Genomic DNA, 27194 nt, shown 5'->3' with positions numbered 1-27194 from the left:
CTAATATATAGTCATAAACTGCTTTGCTAAGTCACTTTACACAGATCCATTTAAAGTGCTACCTCTGCACTGACAGATGTGCTGACTTCTTGTAAAAACTGCCTAATGTATTTTACTTCATGTTACTTGGTTTCATGTTGGATGATGAAAGTGTACCACTAATGCTTCTGCTTTTGTCAGCAACCAAGTTTTTCTTTATATCCATCTTCTCTTCTCATAATAAAAATCCAGAAATCAGTGTGATGTAAACAAAAATGGCCACACTAAGGATTCACAATAAAATAAAGAATATTAGAAGGTAGAAAATGGCCCTGGGAATCCCACACCAAATTCTTTCCACTTGTCTTTATTTTATTAGATCTGTGCATAGGGACTTAATAGTCATAGACTGCTTTGCTAAGTGCAAAGCCCAAACTCCAAACAACTGGAGAACAGTTATATAACTAAATTATAATATGTGTATAAAATATTATGCAAACATTAAAAATGACACATATCTCCATGGAAAAACATTCAAATCACATTATATTTAAAAGGACGAAATAAAACTGCACATATATACGTAACACACCGCCTGAATGTCCCATTTTTTATTAATTTTTTTGCAGGGCAAGATGTATTTCCTCCTCACAACTGTCTTCCTGGAGATTATGAAAGCTGGAGGCTATAAAAGGGAACTTTTGTGACATAACTTGAGGCTGAAAAGAAGATACAGTTTTTTTTAAAAAAAAGCATGATAAAGTGTAGGATATAATGCTGAGAGGAGACTACTTTTCCTACTGTAAAGGGCCTGGTTTTGTTTTTTCAAGCACTCACCTGCAGCACAGATGTCAGTGAGAGCTTACTTTTGTCCCTTCCTCCCACCTCAAAGATCCAAAGTCCCCAGCTCTCCATCCAGTAGCTGAACGGAACAAAGGACACAAACTTACTAACAATTTCTACCATATGGCCCGACACAAAAGGCAGGACTTTGTTTGGTTTTCAAATGATCGAGAAACTATGAGGGATGGAAGAAAATAGATAGAACTGAAGCGCTGGCTACATGATGTACCCCAAAACATTAGTATTAAGGCCACACATCCATGAGTTTTGGGGACAAGCTGAATGGAATGAGAAAGCTATACCTGATGTCAACCACATTGCAGATTCTGTGAGATATATCATACCATTTAAACCCAAGACAAAAAAATTATATATATATGTGTGTGTGTATAATATATATATAGCATTCTTTGGCATTCCAAACATTTTCTTGTTTTGCTGACTATTTTAACATGAACTGTCCCCATCTCTCCTTCCCTCATAGAGAACATAGGACCAGTTAATCACATTCGTAATTACATCTTCCTAGGAAATGGGTACACTGAACATTTCTAGGAAAGACCTCATGATATTCTACTAGATAACCTAATTCATATATTACTGAGCTGCAAGGATGTAAAATGTGATAGTGGCATCTCGACTTATAGGCACAGAACCTAGAAGCCTTAAATCTGTTTAAAAACCATGAAACTGGGGCTTCCCTGGTGGTGCAGTGGTTGAGAGTCCGCCTGCCGATGCAGGGGACACGGGTTCGTGCCCTGGTCCGGGAGGTTCCCACATGCCGCGGAGTGGCTGGGCCTGTGAGCCATGGCCACTGAGCCTGAGCGTCCGGAGCCTATGCTCCGCAACGGGAGAGGTCACAACAGTGAGAGGCCCGCGTACCACAAAAACAAAAACATGAAACTGGAAACATTCCAGATTGATATGCAGTGAATAATATGTATAGTAACAGCTACCATTTATTACTGAGCACCAGGTAAACCTAATACCCACTCTATGTGAACTATGTCCCCAGCTGAGAAATGAAACAAGTTGAGAGAAGTTAAAAATTATTTTTTCCCCAAGGTAGGTAGCAGAGTAACTGAGAGAGCCAGAAGTCAACCACAGCTCTTATTCCAAAGTCAGTGCTCTTTCCACTGTGCTGAGCTGCTGCCTAAAAACCATGGAGATATCTGTGGGAAGAAGTTAGAGAAGTGAGCCCTGTTCTCCAGAGGCACTGAAGAAACATAAGAAGTTAGAAATTGGGAGGGAAGAGAGATGGGAGCATGGAAAGAGAAGCCAAGTAAGCCGCACTCATCTTTCAACTAATTTTGACCAAATACACTCCATACTCATTCTGTGGATCAAAATAAAACCACTCTCCCACTTTATAAAATCCTTCTGAGCTTCAGGTCCCATGACGGCAAGGAGACTAGCCAACAATAGTTTACATGACACTCTTTGGCAGTTGCTTTTTCGGCTCTGCCAAAAGTAATTACTTCCACTCATTCAGGGGTTGGGTCAAAGCAGTGTCTCTTAGGGAGCTGATTATCGTTTTTCCTTCCTCACGGAAGGAAGAAAGTGAAGAGAAAATCTACAAATAAGGTTCCTGACCATCCTCCTATAAAATTAGTTTAAAGCTTATGCTGCAGATTTGGTATTATTTGGAATACAGTGTTTTAATCTCAATCTGAGACCTGTTCTCATCCACTAAAATTTCATAAAAAGCATCAAAAAAAAGCTTTATTGACATATAGTTTACATACCAACAAATTCACTCATTTAAAGTGTACCATTCAATAGCTGTTAAGTATTTTCACAGACTTGTGCATCCATCACCAAAATCAATTTTAAAACATTGACATTACTGCCCAAAAGAAACAAACCTCCTGCTCTTTAGCATTTACCCCATAACTCTCCTAACAACCCTAACCTTATACAACCACTAATCTACTTTCTATCTCTACAAAGCAACTTAGAGATAAAATCCTAAATGTTTTCTGGTTTTGAAGAGATCAATACTATCCTGAAAGCTTTCTGGAGAATATCTGAAGTAGTCAACTTTTGCCAGAGAAAGACAAAATAGAAAGAAAAAGAATAGCACCACATTGTCTGATGTGAAGTCTGCTATCCCTATTTTCTTTTCTTTTTCTTTTTGCAAAGAAGCAGCTTTTATAATTAGGAAGTAAATCAAAAGAATACATTAATGTCTTGTGTTTGCCTGCTAATAAATTGAGAAAACTCACAAAATGGATTATTGATAGATTTTTTTTCTCTAACTAAAATAAAAGTAGGCTTTAGATTCACCTGGTAAGGCCTTACTTAAACAGGCAGTGCACCAATACAATTCACTAAACTATGCTTTCTATACAATTAGGAATTAAACAAACCCCTTTTAGAGACTGACCTGAGATGACATTTAATGCTAAAACCAAAATAAATAATCTAGCAAGAACAAAATTTTTAAAATTTCAATAATGTCAGCCTTGGAGATATTTGTTCACCAAAATTAATCAACATTTCTAAAATATCTTAATACAAAATTATAAAAGAAAAGTGAAGTTGGCATTTATTCTACCCTCACTTTGGCTTTCAAGAACTTCAATGCACTCACCAAATGGAGCCTTTCTCTTCATCATCAGGCTGGGTCCCTTAAGTTGGTTTTCTCAGAACACTGACAGCATATTCAGGTCACAGTCTTCTTCCCGGAAATCTCAGTGAATGCAGCAGAGGCTGCTGGGAGAGAGTGGTGCTCTCTACTGGTCACATCTCCACTTACTGGTTTCTGAAAGCTCCAGGGAACCCAGGAGTTCCCAGTTTCTTTCAAGGTAGGCAAAGAAAGGTGTCTTCGAACCCCTGACCCATTGGGGTTTGACAAAATTGTGAGCTGTGTCTTCAGGGGCTTTCTCTTTGGGCAGCCCCTTCCTCCCACTTTGGACACAGCATGATGTGGTAGAAAAATCCGGTCAGGCATGCTTGCTTAGACTCCTAGGTCCATATACTAGGTGTATGATCTTAATCTCTTTGATCCTCAGTTTCTTCATCAGTAAAATAATAATGCTACCATCCCACTGGTAGAGTTATCATGAGAATTAAATGTAATGACACATGTGCTAAGTGCCAACCACAGTGTAGTGTACATAGCAATGGACAAGAAATACTAGCTTGTCCTGGGTGAGCCTGATGTAATTAAGGGAGCCCATTAAAAGAGGGTCTAGGGGACAGAGGGGGAAGGTCAGAGACTCTCATGCTGGCCTTGAAGAAGTAAGCTTCTATGAGTTCTACAGCTACAAGGAAATGAAATCTGCCAACAACCACGTGAGCCTGAAAAAGAACTCCTTGCCTCAGATCACAGCCCGGCCCTGGCTGACATCCTAATTGCAGCCTTGCGAGATCCTGAGCAGAGGACCCAGCTAAGGTGTGCCCAGATTCCTGACACAAAAACTATGAAATAATAGTGTGTTGTTTTAAGATGCTAAATTTGTGGCAATTTACTACACAGCAGTATATAACTAATTCAGTAGGTCTGGGTGAGGCATTTCTAACAAGCTCCCAAGTGACTACTGATGCTGGTGAATGTCTACACTGAGTAGCAAGGATATATCAGTCATTCCGAGACTCATAGTGGTAATGGATATTAAGGATCAACAACTGGGTGTGCTTTTATAATTTCTTCAACCTTAAACATAAAGTTTAATGATTCCTAATCCCTCATTATAACCTCTATTTTCTCAAGTTGACTCTCATGTGACTTTTGTTGGAAATTCCCACTTAAACTTCCATGCACCTATTTCCAATTAGAATCTCAGCCCTTTAATTTCCTACACTTGCAAGAAAATTAAATATGTTCCTAGTCAAATGCAAAGAGCACAGAGATGTAATTATCATTTTATCAATTCAGTCCAATCCTCTTTAACCACACTAGATATTAATAGTAACAAGAGCTTAATGATTACACTTGAGGATGTTAAAGACTGAACAAAAATGAATTGTTTCTTGGTTTTGCCAAATATAATATATTATTCACAAAATAAGTTTTTTAGCTTATTATCATATTAAACAATTTTTGATGGTTCTCTTGTTTGGACCATGTGGTTGAATTCTACTAGGTGTGAAGGAACACCTGTTCTACACAGTCTGGTTGATTTAGTGGGTCAAACCATCAGGAGTCTTAGGACTGTAGGACTTACTTGCATGGGACTACAGGTTTCAGAATTCTATTAGCTGACAGCATCATTTGGTACAGCAGTTTATCCTGTGTGGTTGAAGAAGAGCGCCTAGCCTGGAGATCACTGAAGGTAGAACCAAAAGAACTCAATTGTTGCAGATCTCTTTTTGGACTTATTATATGAAAAGAGGAAGTCATTTTCTCTGGATGCTTTATTCTTCATTTGTTAAATCTCACTAAACTTTCAGTTCAGTTCAGTCTAGTTCATTTCAAAAAGTATTTAGTACATGACTGTCCTAGGAACTACAGAAACAGTACGAATAACACGTAGTATCTGCCCTTATGCAGTTTATGATCTAGTGGGAAATAGAAATTTGATTTCTAGAATCAAACCAACCAGATTAGAGACTGAATTTTCGATAGAATGAACTGGATCTTTTGGCATGTTCTGAATAGAGCCTTAATGTGTCAAGCTTACCATAACTGTTTTTTAAGAACTTAAACTTTAAGTAGAACTGGGTTTACTGAGAGGTAAATACTCTCTAAATGTCAAGTAATTATAATAATACTTTTACCTATGACATTGGAAAAAATTCTTAACTCCTTGTACTTATAGCAAAAACCTTTTCCTTTTAAAGATCACCCGTCGGCATAAGGCACAACATCAACATAGTTTCAAAAAGTTCTTTCTTCTACTTTTGTAAACACACACGCACATGCACACACACAGCCCACTTGGCTATACACTGAACTTTTATTGTTCCCTTTTGCTTAGTTAAGGACAAAGTCTGCCATTTCAGGATTGAAGCAGAGTCCTTTCAGCTTCCAGGGAGAGGTTGATAAACATTTTTTCTTTATACTGCACCAGCAATGCAGGCTTAGTTGAGAACACTGCTTCTCTAAGGGCTACTTCTTAAGACTGGGAATCGATGCAGTTGTTTTGTTGGTCACCAAGCTACTCAGAATCATTGATATACAAAAATGCAAGTTCTGACTTTACAAGATACTCTCAGAGCTATGAAAAAGTGTTTTAAAAAGTAGGCTGAAGTCTGATCTGGAAAGACAATGGAAAAAACCCAAAGATTTCAGTTTGACATACACCTTTCTTTCTTTCTTTTTTAATAGTAGCCAATCATACCAGAATCATCTGGAAAGATGCTGCAGGATACTGGGGGTAAAGGAGACAAAAGGATTAAGGCAAAGCAGAGGACAGGGAGTAAGTTTGTGTTGGGCTTACAAGTTTGTCCACTGGGACATATTCTGTTCTCATGTATAAGTAATACCAAGGAGTCGTAAAAGAGAAATGTATTATTCATCTCCAAGAATGAGAGGAGAAGAAGAAATAAAGGAATCTTACTTGCATATGGAATCTTATAGTTGGAAAAGACCTTAAGGACCATCTAAGCTTAGTTTCCACATTAAATGGCTTCCCAAAGGTCATACACTTAATGACAGAACTAGGACCAGAATTTCCATTTCTTGATTCATGATTTAGTGTTCTTCTTAGTTTACCATAAATCATAAGTAGAATCCATATAAAAATTTTTATAATGTATTTATTAAATAGGCTATTTGGAAAGGAAGTTCTAAGTTATTAAAATAAGTGAGAATCCCAATATGGTGGAAATGTCTAAGATAATACCCAAATCAATTCCTGGTAGACAAAATTCACTCCCTGGTAAATCTACAAAATGCCAAACTAGAAAAAAGAACACCAATATACCCATCAAGATGCACAATAAAGGGAAAAGCCAAGAAAACAGCAAGAAGAGATAAGAGGCAGTCAGAAGTAAAAACAGAAACTTTTGCTCAGCCCAGTAATAGGTGGTGAAGACTAGAGAAGCTCAACTATGAATGTGGGAGATGTATTTCCAAATGTCTTGCCTCTTTCTGCTTTGTCTGTTCTTGAGTTCAGTTCTTACACTGAAATCTCAACTCTTACAACTCTCACTCTATCCTTTCCCTGGCTTTCCTCTTTTGACCCACAAAGGATTTGTGCTGGCACTTCAAGGTGTTCATTTAGCCATCAAATCCCATACTCCTTCCTACAGTCTTGGTCATAAAAGTAGAGAAAGACAGAAACGTATGGGTTAGCATTATGATGGATATTCTCAAGATAGCTACTACATAGTAGATATCCAATAAACATCCAAGAAGCATAGCTTACTTGTATTCATTCCACTACCAGAGATGAAGTCCTATGAATCCTAGAGGCTATAAAATCTTCTACCATCCCAATAATCATGAAAATGACTCAGGAAAATATCACACCCTCAGCTTTTATCAGCTTTTATAATAAGTTATAAAAGCTTTAATAAGCTTTTATAACTTATTAAAGTTATTTATTCATAGCTTCTGAGAGTAAGACACTAGAAGCAGGATATATGCAAGGGGGATAGGAAAAGGAGGGAGAAGGCCATGATGTAGAAAAAGGACCAAAAAAGAAGACTGGGAGAAGCTAAAAAGCAAGCCTCGGAATCCCATTTCCAGCTATGCTGATATAAGTGGTACCAGACTTGCCCTCCCACTGTAAACAGTTATAAAATTTTACAAAGTATATGAAGCAACTGTCTTCAGGCATTGAACAAAAGGCAACACAGAATGCAATACTCAAAGAAGAGCAACAGAGGAGATGAGAACCATGTTCTCTATTAGTGTACAGTTCCAACCTCAACACAGAGAGGTGGAGGCCAAGCAGAGCATGACAGAGACAATAGAGAAAATGAAATAGAATAATAAAAATATGTGATTAACCCAAAAGAAAGCAGAAAAGGAGGAATGAATGAATGAAAAGAACACATAAAACAACTAAAATACAACCAGCAAATTATAGAATTAAAATAAGTCATATCGATAAATACATTAGATATACATGGAATAAGCACAGTAAGAATCATTTATTATCAAACTGGATAAAAATGAGACTCAAAAATATACTTTCTGCAGGTGTTACACTTTAAATATAAAGACACAAATAGATTGAAAGTAAAATAATGTAAAAAGAAAGCCAGAGTGTCTGTATTAATACTGGACAAAGCAGATTATGAAACAAAGATTATTACCAGAGATAAACAGAAATGTTGCAAGTGATAAAAAGGGTACCTTAAGAGTTAAACATAATCATTCTAAATGTGTATGGTCCTAATAATAGATTTACAAGATACATGAAGTAAACACTGACAGAACTAAAAGGAGAAATTGAGAAATCTACCTTATTAGTTGGACATGTTGCACCCTTTTCTCAGTAACTGATAGAAGTTGAAAAGAAACTACCAAAACACAGAAGATATGAGCAACCCTATCAATGAACTGGACCTAAATGACATTTATGGAATACTACACTCTGTAATGTCAGAAAACAACTTTTTAACTCCACATACAATATTCATCAAGATAGACTATATGCTAAGTGCTGAAATATAACTCATTAATAAAAATGTTTGAAATCGTATTATCTGATAACAATGAAACTCAATTAGAAGTTAATAATGAGATGTCTAGAAAGTTTTCAAATGTTTGAAAAGTAAATATCACACATCTAAAATAACCACAGGTCAAAGGAACAAAAGGAAAATTAAAAATTATTCAGCTGAAAGATAATGAAAATAAAATATATCAAAATCTGTGGGAAGTAACTAAATCAGTTATTAAAGGAAAGTGTAAAATTTAATGACTATATTAGAAAAGAAAGGTTTGAAAAAAATTATATAGTTTTGCCTTAAGAATTAAAAAAAGAAAAATTAAAATAAATGGAAAGGAAAAATAATTAAGTGCAAAATTCAATTAAATAGAAAAAATAATAATCAGAAAGAAAAATTAACAAAGTTATTTGAAAAAGGTAATCAAAATGATAAATCCTTAGCAAGACTGATCAGAAAAAAACCACAATTTGCTAACATTAAAATTGAAAGAGGGAATATCATTACAGATCCTACAGACATTTAAAAGATATTACTGGAAAAACCTTTAGGTCAATAAATTCAATAAATGGATGAGTGGAGAAACTCCTTGCAAGATATTACTTAACAAAACTGACAGAGAAGAAATAGAAAAGTTCTACAGAATTATATTTATTAGGGAATATAATATTGTAATAAAAACCTACAAAAAAATCTAGACCCAGATGGTTTCAATGGTGGATTCTATCAAATATTTAAGGAAGAAGTAATATCAATCTCATATATACTTCTTCAGAAAAATAGAGGAAGAGAGATCTCTTCACAACTCATTTTAAGAGGTCAGAGTTACCCTAATACTAAACCTGACAAAAACATTACAAGAAAACTACAAATTGGTATGCTTCATGAAAATAAATGTAAAAATTCTCAACAAAATATTAGCAAATAGAATCCAGCAAATAAAAATGTTCACTGCATCAAAGAAAAGTGCAGTTTATCCCAGGAATAAATGATTTGTTCAATATTTGATTGTCAAATCATGTAATATATCACATTAAGTGAAAAAGGAGAAAAAAAACCCCACATGATCCTCTCAGCAAATTCAGAAAAAGCATTTGACAAAATTCACCACCCGTTCATGATTAGAAAAAAACTCAGCACCCCCATGTTCATAACAGCATTGTTTACAATATCTAAGACATGGAAACAACCTAAGTGTCCATCAATGGACAAATAAAGAAGTTATCTGTATCTTACATATATATGGAATATTATATATATATGGAATATACTATATATATAAAGGAAGATTATATATATATAATGGAATATTATTCAGCCATTAAAAAAACAAGGAAATCCTGTTATTTGCAACAACATGGAAGGACCTTGAAGGCATTAGGCTAAATGAAATAAGTCAGAGGGAGACAAATACTGTATGATCTCACTCATATGTGGATTCTTAAAAAAAAAAAAAAAGAAAAGAAACAAAAATACCCCCACCAAACTCATAGAAAAAGAGGAGATCAGATTTGTGACTACTAGAGGCAGGGGGAGGGGGAATTAAAGGGGGTGGTCAAAAGTTACAAACATCCAATTATAAGATAAATAAGGGGGCTTCCCTGGTGGCACAGTGGTTGAGGGTCCGCCTGCTGATGCAGGGAGAGTGGGTTCGTGCCCCAGTCCAGGAGGATCCCACGTGCCGTGGAGCGGCTGGGCCCGTGGGCCATGGCCGCTGGGCCTGCGTGTCTGGAGCCTGTGCTCTGCAATGGGAGAGGCCACGGCAGTGAGAGGCCCACGTACCACAAAAAAAAAAGATAAATAAGTACTAGGGATACAATGTGCAACATGATGACTACAGTTAACACTACTATATGATACGTAGGAAAGTTGTTAAGAGAGTAGATCCTAAGAGTTCTCATCACAAGGAGGCAATTTTTTTCTTTTCTTTTTATTGTATCTATATGAGATGATTGATGTTAATTAAACCCACTGTGGTAATCATTTCAAAATATATATAAATCAAGCCACCATGCTGTATACCTTAAACTTATACAGTGATGTATGTCAATTATTTCTCAATAAAACTAGGGAAAAAAGGATCATACATGATGGTCAAGTGGGATTGATCCCTGGGATGCAAGGCTAGTTCAACATATGCAAATTAATAAATGTGACATAGCACATTAACAAAATGAATGATAAGAATTACATGATCCTCTCAATCAATGCAAAAAATAAAACATTTGACAAAATTCAACATCCCCTCATCATTAAAAACTCTCAACACATTGGATATAGAAAGAACGTGCCTCAACATAATAAAGACCATATATTACAAATCCACAGCAAGTATCACACTCAAAAGGTGAAAGTTTGAAAGATTTCTCATGAAGAACAGGAAGACAAGGATGCCCAAACTCACCACTTCTGTTCAACATAGTACTGGAAGTCCTAGCCAGAGCAATTGGGCAAGAAAAAGAAAAAAAGAAAAGGCAGTCAAATTGGAAGGAAAAACATAAGACTGTCTCTGTTTGCAGATAGGATCTCATACATAGAAAACCCTAAAGACTCCACCAAAAAACTATTAGAACTAATAAACTCAGTACAGTTTCAGAATATAGAAATCAACATACAAAAATCAGTTGCATTTCTGTACATTAATGACAAACTATCTGAAAAAGAAAGAAAGAAAACAATTGCATTCACAATAGCAACAGAAAAAAATACTTAGGAATAAATTTAACCAAGGAGGTAAAAGCATTATACAATGAAAATTACAAGGCATTGATGAAAGAAATTGAAGATGATACAAATAAACGGAAAGATATTCTATTTTCGTGGATCAGAAAAATTAACATTGTTAAAATGTCCAGCTACTCAAAGCCATCTATAGATTCAATATAATCCCTATCAAAATTCCAATGACATTTTCACAGAAATAGAACAAACAGGCCTAAAATTCATATGGAACCACAAAAGATCTCAAATAGCCAAAGCAATCCTGAGAAAGAACAAAGCTGGAGGCATCACACTTCCTGATTTCAAAGTTTATTACAAAGCTATAGTAATCAAAACAGTATGGTACTGGCATAAAAAGAGACATAATGGAACAAAATTGAGAGCCCAGATATAAATCCACATATATGTTCATCTAATTTTTGACAAGGGAGTCAAGAATACTAAATGGGGGAAAGAAAGTATCTTCAAGAAATGGTGTTGGGAAAACTGGATAACGATGTGTAGAAAAATGAAATTGGACCTCTACCTTACACCACTCACAAAAATTAGCTCAAAGTTGATTAAAAACTTAAATATAAGACCCCAAACTGTACAACTACTCTAAGAAAACATAGGGAAAAGATCTTTGACATTGGTCTTGGCAAAGACTTTTTGTATATGACACCAAAAACCTAGCAATAAAAGCAACAATAAACAAATGTGACTGCATCAAACTGAAAAGCTTCTGGACAGCAAAAGAAATAAACAGCAAGATGAAAAGGCAACCTACGGAATAGGAGAAAATATTAGCAAACTATATAACTGTTAAGGGGTTAATATCCAAAATAATAAAGAACTCATAGAACTCAATAGCAACAAACAAAATTCGGTTTAAAAAGGGGCAAAGGACTTGAATAGACATTTTTACAAAGAGAACATACAAATGGCCAACAGGTACATGAAAAAGATGTTCAACATCACGAATCATCAGGGAAACACACATCAAAACCACAATGAGCTATCACCTTGCACCTGTTACAATGGCTATTACCAAAAAGACAAGAGATAGCAAGTGTTGAGGATGTGGAGTAAGGGACCCTTGTGACCTATTAGTGGGAATGTCAATTGTCAATTGGTACAGTCACTACAGAAAACAGTATGGAAGTTCCTCAAAAAATTAAAAATGGAACTACTGTATGATCCTCAACAAACTTAAAATAGAAGTATCATATGATCCAGCAATCCCACTTCTTGGGATATATCTGAAGGAAATGAAAACACTATCTAAAAGAGGGGTCTGCACCTCCATGTTCATCGCAACATTATTCACAATAGCCAAGGCACGGAAACCACCTAAGTGACCATTAACAGATAAATGGATGAAGAAGATATGGTATATAAAAACAATGGAATATTATTCAGCCAGAAAAAAAGGAAATCCTGCCTTTTGCTACAACATGGATGGACCTTGAGAGCATTATCATAAGTGAAATAAGTTAGGCAGAGAAAGGTAATTATTGTATGTTTTCACTTATATGCAGAATCTAAAAGAGCCAAACTCATGAAAACCGAGAGTAGGATGGTGGTTGCCAGGGGGTGGGGGAAATGGTGAGATGTTGGTCAAAGGGTTTAAACTCCCAGCTATAAGATGAATAAGTTCTGGGAGCCTAATTATATTCGCCATGATGTTCATTAACAGTATTTGAAAGTTGTTAAGAGAGTAAATCTTAAACCTTATCACCACACACACACACACACACACACGATAATTATGAGAAAGGATGGAAGCATTAACTAACCTTATTGTGGTAATCATTTTTTAAATTTAATTTTTAATTTATATTGGAGGATAGTTGATTTACAATGTTTTGTTAGTTTCAGGTGTACAGCAAAGTGATTCAGTTATACATATACATGTATCCATTCTTTTTCAGATTCTTTTCCCATATAGGTTATTACAGGGTATTGAGCAGAGTTCTCTGCGCTATACAGTAGGTCCTTGTTGGTTATCTATTTTATATAAAGTAGTGTGTATATGTCAATCCCAATCTCCCAATTTATCCCTCCCTGCCACATTTCCCCTTTGGTAATCATAAGTCTGTTTTTGAAGTCTGTGAGTCAGTTTCTGTTTTGTAAATAAGTTCATTTGTATCATTTTTTTAGATTCCACATATAAGTGATATCATATGATATCATTTTACAATATATACATGTATCTAACCACAGTGTATACCTTAAACTCACATGTTATATGTCAACAATATCTCAATGACTCTGGAAAAGAAAGGGATGCTCAATAGCGTTAGTGATGAGAAAAATGCAAATTAAAACCACAATCTGATAGCACTGCACACCTACTAGAATGGCTCAGTTATAAATTATGTCTCTATTACCAAATGCTGGCAAGGTTGTTGAGCAACCAGAGCCCTCATGCGTCTCTGCGAGGAATGTGAAGTGATACAATTACACTGAATAACTGCTTGGCAGTTTCTTATAAAGTTAAGCATATACCTTCCAAGTTTTAGGTATTTACCCAACAGAAATGAAAACATATGGCCACCAAAACATTTGTGAAAAAATATTCATAGCACCCAAATGTCCATCAACAGGAACACAGATAAACAGACTGTGATGTATTCACACAGTGGTATACTATTCAAAAAGGAACAATGTATACATACAACAACATGGATGAATCTCACCAACATTTTGCTGAGTGACAGAGCCACATGCAGAAGAGTATAGGTTGTAGGATGGTATTTATATGAAGTCTTCGAACAAGCAAAATGAGTTTAGAGTGAAAGAAAACAGATCAGAGTTTGGGGGAGGGAGGTATTAAATTTGTCAAAATTAATTGAGCTGTACACTTAAAATCAGTGCACCTTATGGTATGGAAATTATACCTCATTAATCGAACAAAGGAAACCTCACATAAATTAAAATTTTGTCGAACACCAGTGGTATACTCTTGAGGCTCAGTGCATCGCAACTCTATTTGCACATGAGAAGCACCTAGGATTCTTTTTTAATATACAATCCTATGACTCATTACCAAATATTGAGAACCCCTGACCTGCTATGAGAACCATTCCTATATCAGCTGGGAAGTTGCTACCAAAATAGAGTAGTTTGATTTTCACAGCATCTTTTAGTACAGAAATCCATCCCCACGTCCAAATGAACTTGCCCATGCCTGCTTAGAACTGTGAATTGTTGATACACGGACATGGCTATGATATTAACAATTATGTCACATCTTCCAGAAATAGATTTCCCCTGCCATAAAACTGTCAAAAAAGGGCTTCCATTTGTTATTTTAGTTCTCTTCTAAGCGCACATAATGGGAAGAGCCTACAGAAACCAAAACCATGCCTTTATATGCTTTTGAATTACAGATGGTTCTGTAAATCTAGCTTCCTCTTCAGAGCCTGTACACCATTTTGTAAAACACCTCTCATTAGCAGGCTTGTTTCTCGGAAGTGACAGTGGAACTCTTCAAGGATATACAGTCCAGCGGTAGACATTAGCAACAGAATCTTAAATAGAAAAATTCTAAAAGACAGAATGGGCCCCAGAGAACAGAAAAATGATACCACCACAAGAGGAGGAAATAGAAGCAATAGGAAACTGGCTTGGAAGGCAACGAGAAAACAGCTATGTCCTTTTCCACTTCAGAAGGACAGCCCTAGGAACAAGATTGAGAACTCACTGCTAACACAAACCAACCTGAATTGCCAAAAGCAACACAATTTAAATAAGTGGTGTAGGGGAAACCATCTCTGACTAATCCTCTGGTAACCTAGCTCAGAGGCGAAGTCAATCGACTTTTAGAAATTTCTTTTTCCTCTCCAAGCGGTTTCACCTCTTATGAAGTGAGGGGTTAGGATTATATAACTTCGAAGCCTGGTCTATTTCGGCTATTGTGATTCAGCTTCAACTCCAGTATATACTATCTTCTAGGATATGATGCACTTGCAGGATAGAGGTCCATTGCTTGGGTCCCAGTAGCAGAGAGGCAAAACCACACATGGGCTTTGCTTGGATATCATGTACAAGACAGGTTAAACGGCAACTGAACAAATCGATGTTAATTCCAGTTCAGTTGGCTTGTTCCCCATCTTTCTCTGCACCTGGCACCTCTAAATCTCTCAATGTAAAAACTCCAGTCTTAACCTCTGTTCTGTGTTAAAGCAGTGATCAGTTTATAACTTCTATCTGCAACTTCCTCTTAGAGAATGACTGTTGTTTAAGGAGCAGTGACACTGCATTTTCATTAGAGATAAGGATTTCAAGCAATGCATTTGGGTGTGGGTTTAGCCTTGTGGTCTCATTTTGTGAATTAAATTCTCAGGCATGCGCTTAGGCTTGGAATATCCAGCGGTACGGTGGTCATGTTTTCAGGGAGGAACTATGTATGCAGACAAATGACACAGAGCAACTTAAAAAATTATGCTGTTTTGAAATTATATCAGGGCCCTTGTGTTTGTAGGTTCTAGTCAGAAGCATCACATCAAAAGACCAGAGTTGTTTGTGGTCAAATCATAAACAGCTGTGCCCTTTAAGTAAGTTAGCGAAAATGAGTTCTTGCCTAGAGACAGCAGCAGGATAATTAGCTTCTCCACTGGTAATGTTCACTCAAAAGAGAAGACAAGCTTGCCCAGGAATAAATCAATCTTGTTCTCACATCCTCTCTCTGTCTCTCTCTTTCTCTGTCTGTCTCTCTCATATATACGTATATGAAATCCCATATGAAGTCAAAACTCCCCTACAAGTCAATAATAACACAAGCAACTTTCCCCAAAACTGGGCAAAAAAACTAAGTCAAAAACTCACAGAAGATTACGTGCAAATGGCCAGTAAGCACACGTGAAAACATACAAAACATTATTCATCATTATTCCGTCACCACACAGAAAAGAAAACCCACACTAATTACAGTATTAAAAAGGAGGGCTCTTAATTGGGCATATGGGGGGCTAAAAGGAAACTCTTGAGGGCTAGACGGTTGGTGCCCAAGAAGAAATTATCCACTCATGACCGCGGATGTCTGGTGCTGAGAGTGCACCGTGACCTAGGCAGTGAACTCTCACCTAGCTAGCAGGCTAGGGAGGAAATCTTGGCACGCCCTGCAGGGCTGGGGGAAACTCTCCGCTAGTGTTCGCCACGACTAGGACGGACTTTCTCTGATGTGCACCTGAGGGAAGAACTCTTGACCCGCCAGCCTCCAGGACTGGAAACACTCACCCTGTGCCGGCCTGGGCGATTCCACCGTGCTGGGATTAACGAGGACCACGTGGTCAGGAGTATGGTCATATACATGGGGATCCCGTTGGAACTGACGCGCGGTTTGGACCCCACTTGAGTGAAGGACTTGCCCCAGACGCTGCCAGTGCTGTTTGAAGCCAACCTTTAGCGGCAGCTTTGCGTAATAGCCGCCCCACCCAAGGCCACGCCCCTCCCCAGGTGGCCCACATCCAATGTATGATTCACGGGGGAATGTCAGGGCCCAGTAATCTTGGCCAAATTTGGGACAGCTGTGAAGGATTGTTCTGGCTCCAGAGCTCCTTGTGGGATCTTGCTGGGTGTGCATCACAGCTTGACTTTTCCCTTCGTCTAGCCCTGCTTCCTTCCTTTCCCTTCTACCAGTGTTGCTATTAATAACAATTCTTACTTAACCTCCTACCAGCTAAGCTCAACTGGGTCTTAAAGAATGATTCCAGAGGACCCTACCTTATGGCAGGGATTGAATAAGTAAACGTTGATAATAAAAGAAATCAAGATATATAAGATGTGAGATATCCATTAGACATTACTGTGGACATATTAAGTAAATAATGGAGTATAGGAGGTGCAGGATGAAGGTAGAAACTTGGAAATTCACAGATATATAGACTCCCCTCCCCCATCCAGAGGGATGATGAGGGGCCAGTGGGGGACCAGCAAAGGGATCTCACACCAGTAAGCACCCAGACCAAAAATGGCCTGAGACCCTCCACCCCTATCCAGAGATACCAAGTCAGCACCAGCAAGACAAATCTCACTACAAGTCATGGACCTGGAAACCTCTGTTCATCTCCTACAGACGGGAAGCATCCCATTGCATCAAGCACCTGCCTAGGAAACTGTCTTCTTCGCATCGGGCCAGAGATTCCCTTCCCCCACCTAGAGGTACCAGGTGGCTCAGCTTGGAGAAGCTCACTTCAGCCCCTCAAAGCCCCACCAGCAGAAACCAAATAGGGTTTTTTAAATAATGGGCTGTTTTGTGGGGAAGAAAGAAATGGGGTGGGTGGCGGGGAGAAGCCTAGAAGCAGGGTGATCTACTGGGACACCACTGTAGTAATCTCAGCACCTAGAGCAGTGCCTAGTTTGTTTCACTGCATATTTGTTGAATGGATGAATGGATGAAGGAATGAAGGAATCCTCTCTAAGCCTGTTTTCATGAAATGGAGCTAATACTATCTCCCTGTATGAGTTGTTTTAAGAATTAAATAACACATGTACAGGCACACATAGGCACCCCCAAAAATGACAGGAGGAGTAGTTATTGTTGTTATTATTCCAGAGGGATTTAATTTATACCTACAAATCTGAACATCACGGGGAGAATCTCACCATGAGTGTATCAATAGGCAATAAGGATCTCTCCCCAACTCCCACAACTGACACTATTTGAGCTCACTAATTGTACTAGCCACGTCAGCCTTTTTTTTTTTTTTTTTGCGGTACGCGGGCCTCTCACTGTTGTGGCTTCTCCCGTTGCGGAGCACAGGCTCCGGACGCGCAGGCTCAGCGGCCATGGCTCACGGGCCCAGCCACCCTGAAGCATGTGCGATCCCCCCGGACCCGGGCTCGAACCCGCATCCCCTGCATCGGCTGGCGGACTCTCAACCACTGCACCACCAGGGAAGCCCTGCCTTTTTAACCCCAGAACATCATATCTGGTTCCAGGTTAAAAAGCTGGGATTTAAGTTTTCGCTACCATAGACATACAAGTGCCACCAAAGCCTCAGCATCATCTCCACAGATAGAAATTGAATCTCTTTCCCTGGGTCACCAGATATATGGCGTCTGAACCATCTATCACACTGAAGGAAGTCAAATCCATCAGAGGAGGTTTCCAAAGCACATCTAGATTGCTGAATCCTGCACGGTCATTTTTCGGCACTCTACTGATTCTGATGGTTGAAGTAATGAGTGGTGATTATTTAAGTTAATGTAGATCGGCCCTTCATTTCCACACTCTCCTCTCCTTAGCAGATTTGTTGTTGAGTGTATAGGAGTAAAACACGTGTTTGCATTCCCTTAAACCACGTCAGACTTCATAACGGCAAAGCAGTGGGAATCAAGGAGAGTTACAGCATGTAGCAAGTCACCATCTGATTATTTCCGGACACCTCCCTCCCCCAACCCCCCGCCAAAAAAAAAACATTCAAGTGTAGCCAAGGTCCCAGGGTCCTTTACTTATTTTTTTTCCAGGTCCTCATACTTCAGCCCAAATAGTTCTTAAACCTCATTATACTTCATAGTTGAGGAGTTTGCTAAAAAAGCACCCTCTAGAGCCCGTTCCATACTTTAAATCTGAGACTGATTTTTAACACTCTCCCCAAATAAATTTTTACCAAACTCTCCAGGTGATTCTGATGATAACTCAGGTTATAGAAACTTCAAACTGTTAGTGATGGTATCTCTTTCTAGCATATTTACCCCTCTATCTCTGTATGTTGAAATCTAGCTCACACTTCCGAGAACAGTTCAAATTCAACCACCAATGTGGTGAATTTCTTGATGAGATATCTACCATGGTGACAGAAAAGGGAGGCATCATTCCTAGGGTACAGGAGGGCATTGGATATGACATCCAGGAACAGGGGTGGAGGAAGAGTTCTAATGTTTCCACTGAAATTTCCCACTGGAGTTTGTGCACTTGGCTGTAGGCTGGGTCAAAACAAAGTAACCTGGACAGGCCTCTGATTTATAAAGGGACATGAATTCCAACCACCTAGCAACCTCATTTTGGGAGGAAGATTAGAAGCTACCACATAATTTGGAATTTATGTTTAAAAGGAGAAAATTTTTTAAAAAGGAAAATAATCGAAAAAAAGCACATAGATATACACGTATATATGCATAACCAAATTACTTTGCTCTGGACCTGAAACTAACACAATATTGTAAATCAATTATACTTCAAACAAAATAAAAGGAGAAAATAGTGGCTATCAAAGAGACTGCTACATAGGTGCAATAAATTGGGGGGGTGGTAAAATACAGAAGGGGACTTACCTATGGTTGAATAAGAGGTGAACAGAAAGAGGTTGGCACTGGAAGGGAGGTAAGTGCTGTCTTAACATATCCTAGGCCAGTGTTTTGTCATGTTTAGTCCCCAGATTGCCTGCATGAGTGCCATTAGGATGCTGGCTTAAATTCCAGCTCTATGAAATTAGATCCTTTGAGAGTGAGACCTAAGGACTTGTAGTTTAAGAAATTCCCAGGTGTGTGTGATAATCAGCCATTCATTTTGTCAATAACCCTCACTGTGATAGGTAAGAACCACTGTACACACCACCAATACCCCTTAAAACTATAATGTGGAAAGGCATATAGGTTCATCAAGGTGTCAGGGTATAGGTGACCTGAGAGAGTACTAAATAAAGCTTTTACTTCCTTCTTTTGTTAGCGTCCACTTTTGCAGTCTCTACTTCTTTAAAACATTTGCCTTGAGCTGAATCATTAGATTGTGCATTTTTTTCTCCCCTCCCTTCCAGCACAGGTTTTAACCTAAGCCTCCTACTATCATCTGGGTATGAAAATTACATATTTGCCCCCATGCTAGTAGGAAGTTAAATTAATGAGGAAAGAAGGGTGTCACTTGGCCAGCATTCATTTTTACACGGTCCCTCAAGAGAAGGATATTAGTGTTATCAATCTTGGTCACGGATTCGTTTGCATTTCCTTCACCAAAAACAATTTCATTATCTAATAAACCACATGATTTTCAATTCCAGTCTGTGCTAATTTATTTTTCCCTATTTATATCTTCAGCGGCTGGGAGGGCTTTTCTCCAGATAAGGTAGATTTCATTTTCAAGCCTTCATTATGTTCAGGGCTCCATTCTATCGGCAAATTCCTCCATTACAGCTGAAGATCACTGTTCCCTAACTCCTTCCTATTAATTAATCACTATCTTTATACAGGTAATAAATAGTATAACTGCCGGCAAGAGGAAAAGAAGTTTAGCCTTAAAAGACAGGGTATTTTTTCCCTCTGAAAACTACTCCAGACAGCATAAATACTGGCCTCAGTATGATGTTTTGCCATCTAAATAACAGAAATTGTCTTAACTTGTTATTTCCAAGCAGGAGTTGAAGAAAGACAGGACCACAATTGCAAACTGAAACTTGCGCAGCAGGCGAAGGCTAGCATCAGCTCAAAATGCCGCAGTTGTAAACGGCTTCGTTAATTAGCATCCTCTCTACACTTGTCCTGAATTGTAATCTTTTGTTTCAATGGGAGTGATTTTTACATCTGAGAGGGGGTAATGTTTCATAATAAGCTTCAATCTGACAAGTTGTGAGTCTCACATCTTGCGTTTCCTAAGGAGAATCCACTGTGCTTTGTTCGCATGCAGTATTATGCCACAGCTTTGGTTCTCAGAAAGGCCCAAGTCTTAAGCAGATAATCACAAACCACAATACAATGGGAGCCTCATTCATGCATTTTCTATTAGCTGTTATTTATTGACATTAGATGGTGAGCTTTCAGGTAACATGGACCTCACGTGGAAAAAGGTCACAATACCAATGCAAGGGCCTAGTTCATATGTGTGGCTTTGTAATATTTCAGCATCTTCAAATTGATTTCTCCTTCAGAAGGTACCATGATGGAGGGAGGAGTGGGGAAAAACTGAAATGAAAATCTTGTGTTTTATCCCTTAAACCAGAGCTTCCAAATGATATTCCTCGAATGGGTCCCTAATGTGCCCAGACATTGTTCTCCTCGGTCCTCGGGGCAGCTGAGTGGGATCTGGGGCATCCTCATCACTTCAGGGAACCCGTGGCACACTTGTATAATTTTCTACCTATGCTGGGATGTCACAAAGGTTGGGAAGGCTTTTTTTTTACTCGAGAGGTCAGATCAGAGTTACATTCATCCTCTGATACTATGCTAATCTTTGCCTTAGTGAGTCATTGGTCATCGTGGGATTTTTTGATATCCCTCAATTGTGTTATGTGTTGGGCTGGATAAAAGTTTGAGAACAACCTTACTGTACTCCATGTGTGTGTGCGTGTGTGTGTGTGTTGGGGGGGGCGGTTGTAGGGGGCATACAAGAGAAATCCAAAGAAATGTACACTGTAAAATAAAGATATTGTATAAATGATATATTAAAAGATATTATATAAAAAGATATTAAATAAATGACTATTATAACTAGTCATTTCTGCCTGTAAGGCAGTGCCTTATCATTCTTCTGTCTCTTCCCTATCTCAGGTCTGGTCATACACCAGGTATCCAAAGAGATCGTATTATTGAATAAATTGGCTTAAGAATGAGAACCTGGTGCACTACACAAGGGTGTTGTTGGCACAGGCAGTTTCAGGGACAAATCTGTAGCAGATGCTGTTTACGATGCAGGAGATAAGTTCCTGACCACAGGCTTTTCTGGACAGGATGACGTGGGGATTTAAATCCATGACTTTCCTGTCTTATCTGTCATTATTCTCTTTCCCTCTGTCTCCACTCCTTCATTTCCCTCACTCAGCTCCATACTGCCCTTGTCTCCTTTTTCTCCTTTCCACCCTCTCTGTTTTTCCTCTTAACCTTCAATAGAAGGTCTGCATTGATATTGGTAAGGTGGTCAGTTCATTACCTCCTTTCTGTTATGAGTAAAAGCCCTTCCCCTGGCTTGTGATTGGGAAGAAAAGCAGGCTTGACAAATAAATGTCTTTTGTGCTCCTTCAAAAACCATGTTAATGAAATTCACTTGTTTCTTCTGCATAGAATGCTCTTCCCCCAGCTGTTTGCACGGCTCAATCCCCCACTTTCTTCAAGTCTCTGCACTTCACCTCACACAGCACTCTTCTCTGGGTCCTTACCCTGCTTCCTCATAGGACTGACCACAATCTGAAATATTCAATGGCTGTTTGTGTCATTGTTTCTTGTCTTTCTCCCTTGACTAGACTGTAACATGAGTACAGGCACTCTGTTTCATTCATTATTTTATCCACAGCTTCTAGTACATAGTCGGCATTCAATAAATATGGGTTGAACAAATTAATGAACATCCACATTTAGAAGCATAACGTGCATAAAAGCTATATTTTAAGAAAACCTCCTTAGTCCCTATGCATCATTTGAACCATGAATTTCTCCCTATTTGCAGAAGCATCATCACTAAGTGAACTGATATACAATCACAGTAGGGGCAAAGGTCAGAGAGTCAATTAAAATATCACCCTGCCCAAGAAGATTCCCTCAATATAAGACTCTACAAAGAGGTCTTTCCAACTTCTTAGTTCGTGTAGCACTTTGTACCACTTATAATAAGCTACCTCATACTATGCATTGCTACACGAGCACATGTTTGATCCTTTGGTTAGATCACAAGTCTTTTATAAGGGCAGAGGGCACATCTTACGCAGTTCCTTATCTTTCATCCTGTAGCACAGTGCCTTGAATATATTAGACAGTCTCTAAATACGTGATAGGTTCATGGCTTATTTGCTGTTTATCACCCTAATGTGGGTATCAGGGAATGATTCTGTTACCTTGTCTATCCAATGAGAGGTTGACCTATATCATTTCTAGGGTCTTTCTGGCTCTGATTCTCTATGGTTCTATACCAACATACCTTCAAAACATATATCTTCTCTTTAAAAGGCTTTCTTTTACTTCAACGATAATAAGTTGGAAGCATTGCTACATGATTCTTAACAAAGGACGTTTTGTTAAATTGGTTAAAAATTAGCAACTGTCTGAGATGTTAAGCTGAGTGTAATAATGAGCTGAGTTAAAAATAATTTAATGAATTCGTGTATCCTTTTAACACATATAATTTAGAACCGGATAAAAATGACTTCCATGAAAATGGACCATGCTAAAAAATCTCTACCACATAACTGTTAATATTTCTACCTTGTTAGATGAGACCTCTACTCCATTACCATGCCATTAAAAGAGAAATATGTAAGTCTGATTTTTTGACTTAATCAGACCTTTTTGGTCTCGGAATTTGAGCCCGCTTTACCCTCACTGTTGTAGAGCCTCCATCTCAGATGCTGAACTATCATTTTATTGAAATGTATCTGTGCTTTCTTTGGTCATGTCATGTTGGTGTATTTGTATGTTTTCACTCTTCATCTCATTCTCTACTCTTATGACCCCTGGGCAAACTTTGGGGCCAAAATGAGAGGTTCTCATCCCAATTCTGTAATAAGGAGCCACTGTTACCAAATAAGTCTACTCCAAGCGCCTCTCTCCTTGAAGGCAGACACAACCATCTCTGGGGACCAGCTGAATTTGTTCTTCTCCACCACCTGTTAGGGAGAACCAGAATTCCTCTGATCCCTATGGAAATGAGAGTAATGGACTGTAGGTCAGGCCACTAGCCCTTTAGTAAGAGGTAGAAGCATCCTAGAAGGCTTCTCTCAATAATTATAATACAAGTTGAAAATTCTCTTTAAATGTAAAACCTCATTTCATCCTTATATTAATCCCAAGAGTTATTTCCATTATAAAATTATTAGCACCAATTTACAGATGTGGAAACGGACTCAGAAATACTAACTTGTATTCATTATTTTATACTAACACTTAACTTGTAAGTAATACACACAGTACTCAAGCCCTGGTTTAACCTACACCAAACCTCATATTCTTTAACACCAAAGCTCATATTCTTTATCACTAAATTGTATGACCAAATCAGGAGGAGGCCAGCACTGGAAGGTGTACCGAGTGCCCCTGGACAGGGAGTTTTGAAAAGCTCATTGAACATTAGTTACCTTAACTACTCATCTATCATTATAAACTAAAGACATGAGCAAACATCCCCCTGGCAAGAGAGAGACTTTGCTTCGTATAAGCAACTTCCCCATATGACAAAGGTTTTTAGAGCATTGGAAAGCATTTTATGATGATTCTTGGAAACAAAAGTTATTTTTTGTATACTTAAATATATACATATATGTATATATGTGTGTGTTTGGGTATGTGTGTGTGCATATATATATATTGCATGAGCATATAATTACCTGCCAAAAATCATAGGTTACTAATTATTTCACTAGATTATAGTCTAATATGTACAATGTTTTCTCTGATTTTTCCATATATTTTCTCATTTGAATAAAGCCGAGGTCCAATATTTCAGTAAGAAGATTGGCTCCTTGATCAAATATCTGATGTTTTTCTGAACTGTATGTGCTATGGAGCTGCCTTCCTGTGGAGGTTTGGGGACAGGCACAGTATAACTGTGATATTCCACACATCCCGCCCTATGTGTGTCCACTCTGCTCCCATCCCCCATACAGGCCCAGAGCTTTCATTATGCCCAGTTCTTCCTGTCATGTGCTAAAACTTTTTCACATCTTATAATACAAATATTTCCAGGATGTTTAACATACAAAAAAGAACTATGGAGAGAGGGAAATACTGATCTCAAATAGCAGAATTTCAGACACAAGAAAAGGAGGATGCTTTTCATCTAATTTCCCACTAAACCCCACACACCCCTACAGCCAAACCAGTAAATTGTGACTTATGTGTACGGCCAGTCTTGGTCTCTTGGTCTATCATACTGTGTATGAATATTGATAGCCTGAAACAGTGTTTTCCAAATTTGAGCATGAGAATCACTAGGGGAGACTTGTTAAAAATACATATACCTAGATCACTCCCCAAGAGATTCTGATTCAGGTCATCTGGGGTGAGATCTGGAGCCTCCTTGTAACAAGCATTCTGGGTAAAGCTGATGTTCAGCTTTGGGAACACTGACCTTAAAACAATCCAGTGAGTGACAATGATTGTTATAAGATACGCAGTCAAATTTTTGTCATCACCATCTAGGATAAAAGCAATCAGGTACGTGAAATACTTAAACTTTCAGGGCAATTTTAATTCCTTTACTGCCCAAGTTGAGAGTGAATCATGTTTCCAATCTGAATTTAGTGGTCTTTGTTGGATTGCTGTCCTATATTAGCAAATATCTCCACTCATATTTTCTGATGAGAAAGCAGTTCAATACTCCTTTGTCAATAAACAGCTGGCATTCCTATTACCATAGCTCCCTCAGTATAATAGGAAATGTCCTATCATTTGTTTTTAATGGAGTTTAATGTAATAAGGAATATTTAATGACAAGCCAGACACTATTGTATTTTATAGCTATATCCTGATCTATCTAAAACTAGTCTAAACTTTAGTTTCACAGGAAAACATTTATTTTATTTTCTGCAGTAGGCACCATTAATGATGTCATCATGTAAAAGCATGCTATTAAGTCAAATTAGATTTTGTTTTATAAAAGTAGGGTATTGAACCACAGTTATCAATCATAAGCTTACGCTTTTACATGCTGAGACAGACTTTAGGCCATCAAAATGTCCTCCTTTACTCCACTTGCAGAAAAGAAAACACACACACACACACACACACACATGCAGATACACAAAGACCACAGAAACTACTTATCTCTAGTAACCAGAAACTGCATGATATTTTTAAGTGGAACCCATGAAATAAAGTCTCTTCTACATTCTCTGAACAGTTTCTGACCATGTTGAGGACCTAGTAGTTGTTCAATAAATGGCAGTTTACTAAAGGAAGCCAAGGGCATACTAAATTTTGCTTGTTATTTTTGTTTCTTTGGCATATGTTGTTTGAGGGAACTCAAGCAAAGCTCAGCAAGAAGGACCCTTCACTTTGAACTTTTGCCACATACTTTGGACATGGATAAATCAAGTAAAATAACCATGAAAACTTCCTTTTTCACATCGAACTTCACATGTAAAAATAAATAAATAGCCTTTGGGGATTGAGAAAAATCACTTTATGGCAGGGGTCCCCAACCCCTGGGCCATGGACAAGTACCAGTCTGTGGCCTGTTAGGAACTGGGCCGCACAGCAGGAGGTGAGCAGTGGGCAAGTGAGCGAAGCTTCATCTATATTTACAGCCGCTCCCCATTGCTCACATTACTGCCTGAGCTCAGCCTCCTGTCAGATCAGCGGCGGCATTAGATTCTCATAGGAGCATGAACCCTACTGTGAACTGCGAATGTGAGGGATCTAGGTTGCACGCTCCTTATGAGAATCTAATGCCTAATGATGGTGGCCTTAAAAGTATTTTCAAGACAACTTCAAATCTCCATACGTTCTGGATTAAAGTCAAGGTGGAATATCCTGAGATTGCCACAAAAGCACTGAAAAGCCTGCTTCCATTTCCAACATCTTATCTTTGTGAAGCAGGGTTTTCTGCAGTGACAGCAACCAAAACGAGATTATGGAGTAGATTGGACATAAGCAACACATGTCGGGTGTCACTGTCTCCCATCACCCCCAGATGGGACCATCTAATTGCAGGAAAATAAGCTCAGGGCTCCCACTGATTCTGCATTATGGTGAGTTGTATAATTATTTCATTATATATTATAATGTAATAATAATAGAAATAAAGTGCACAATAAAAGTAATGCACTTGAATCATCCTGAAACCATCCCCCACCCCCTGGTCTGTGGAAAAACTGTCTTCCACGAAACTGGTCCCTGGTGCCAAAAAGGTTGGGGACCACTGCTTTATGGTACTCTTTTTTAATACGTTAATGAATTTTGAATGCTAGGGTTCAATAAACATTTATTACATACCTCTCTAGAGAAGGGACCGTGCTATATACTGGGGAAGGAGGGTGTATTCATTGTATTAATGGTCTCCAGAGAAACAGAACTGTTAAAATAACAATAAAAAACAATACATATACACAAAACAGTCAATAGAATACAAGTGAATGAATGGGTGGCATCAGCAGATGAGCACTTTACCAATAATTCCAGGAAGCAGACAGAGGAGTGATAATTGATAAAAGAGGGTTCAATAAGCCACAGCTTGGAGAAAG

General features: G+C 38.2%; 1 long non-coding RNA gene across 1 annotated transcript in view; it reads right to left on the bottom strand.

Annotated features, from left to right (window-relative positions):
* The window catches only part of LOC309797122, a 181981-nt gene extending 165530 nt beyond the window's left edge, over window positions 1-16451 (bottom strand). The window contains exon 1 of the long non-coding RNA XR_014292550.1: window positions 16333-16451. This is a non-coding gene — a long non-coding RNA (uncharacterized lncRNA). The remainder of the gene's footprint in view (window positions 1-16332) is intronic.
* Between the last annotated feature and the right edge of the window lie 10743 nt (window positions 16452-27194).

Source organism: Mesoplodon mirus (assembly GCF_964341445.2).
Source record: "Mesoplodon mirus genome assembly, chromosome: X".
NCBI classification, from domain to species: domain Eukaryota; kingdom Metazoa; phylum Chordata; class Mammalia; order Artiodactyla; family Ziphiidae; genus Mesoplodon; species Mesoplodon mirus.
The sequence above is the reverse complement of the archived record's forward strand: the minus strand, read 5'-3'. Positions and strand labels throughout refer to the sequence as shown.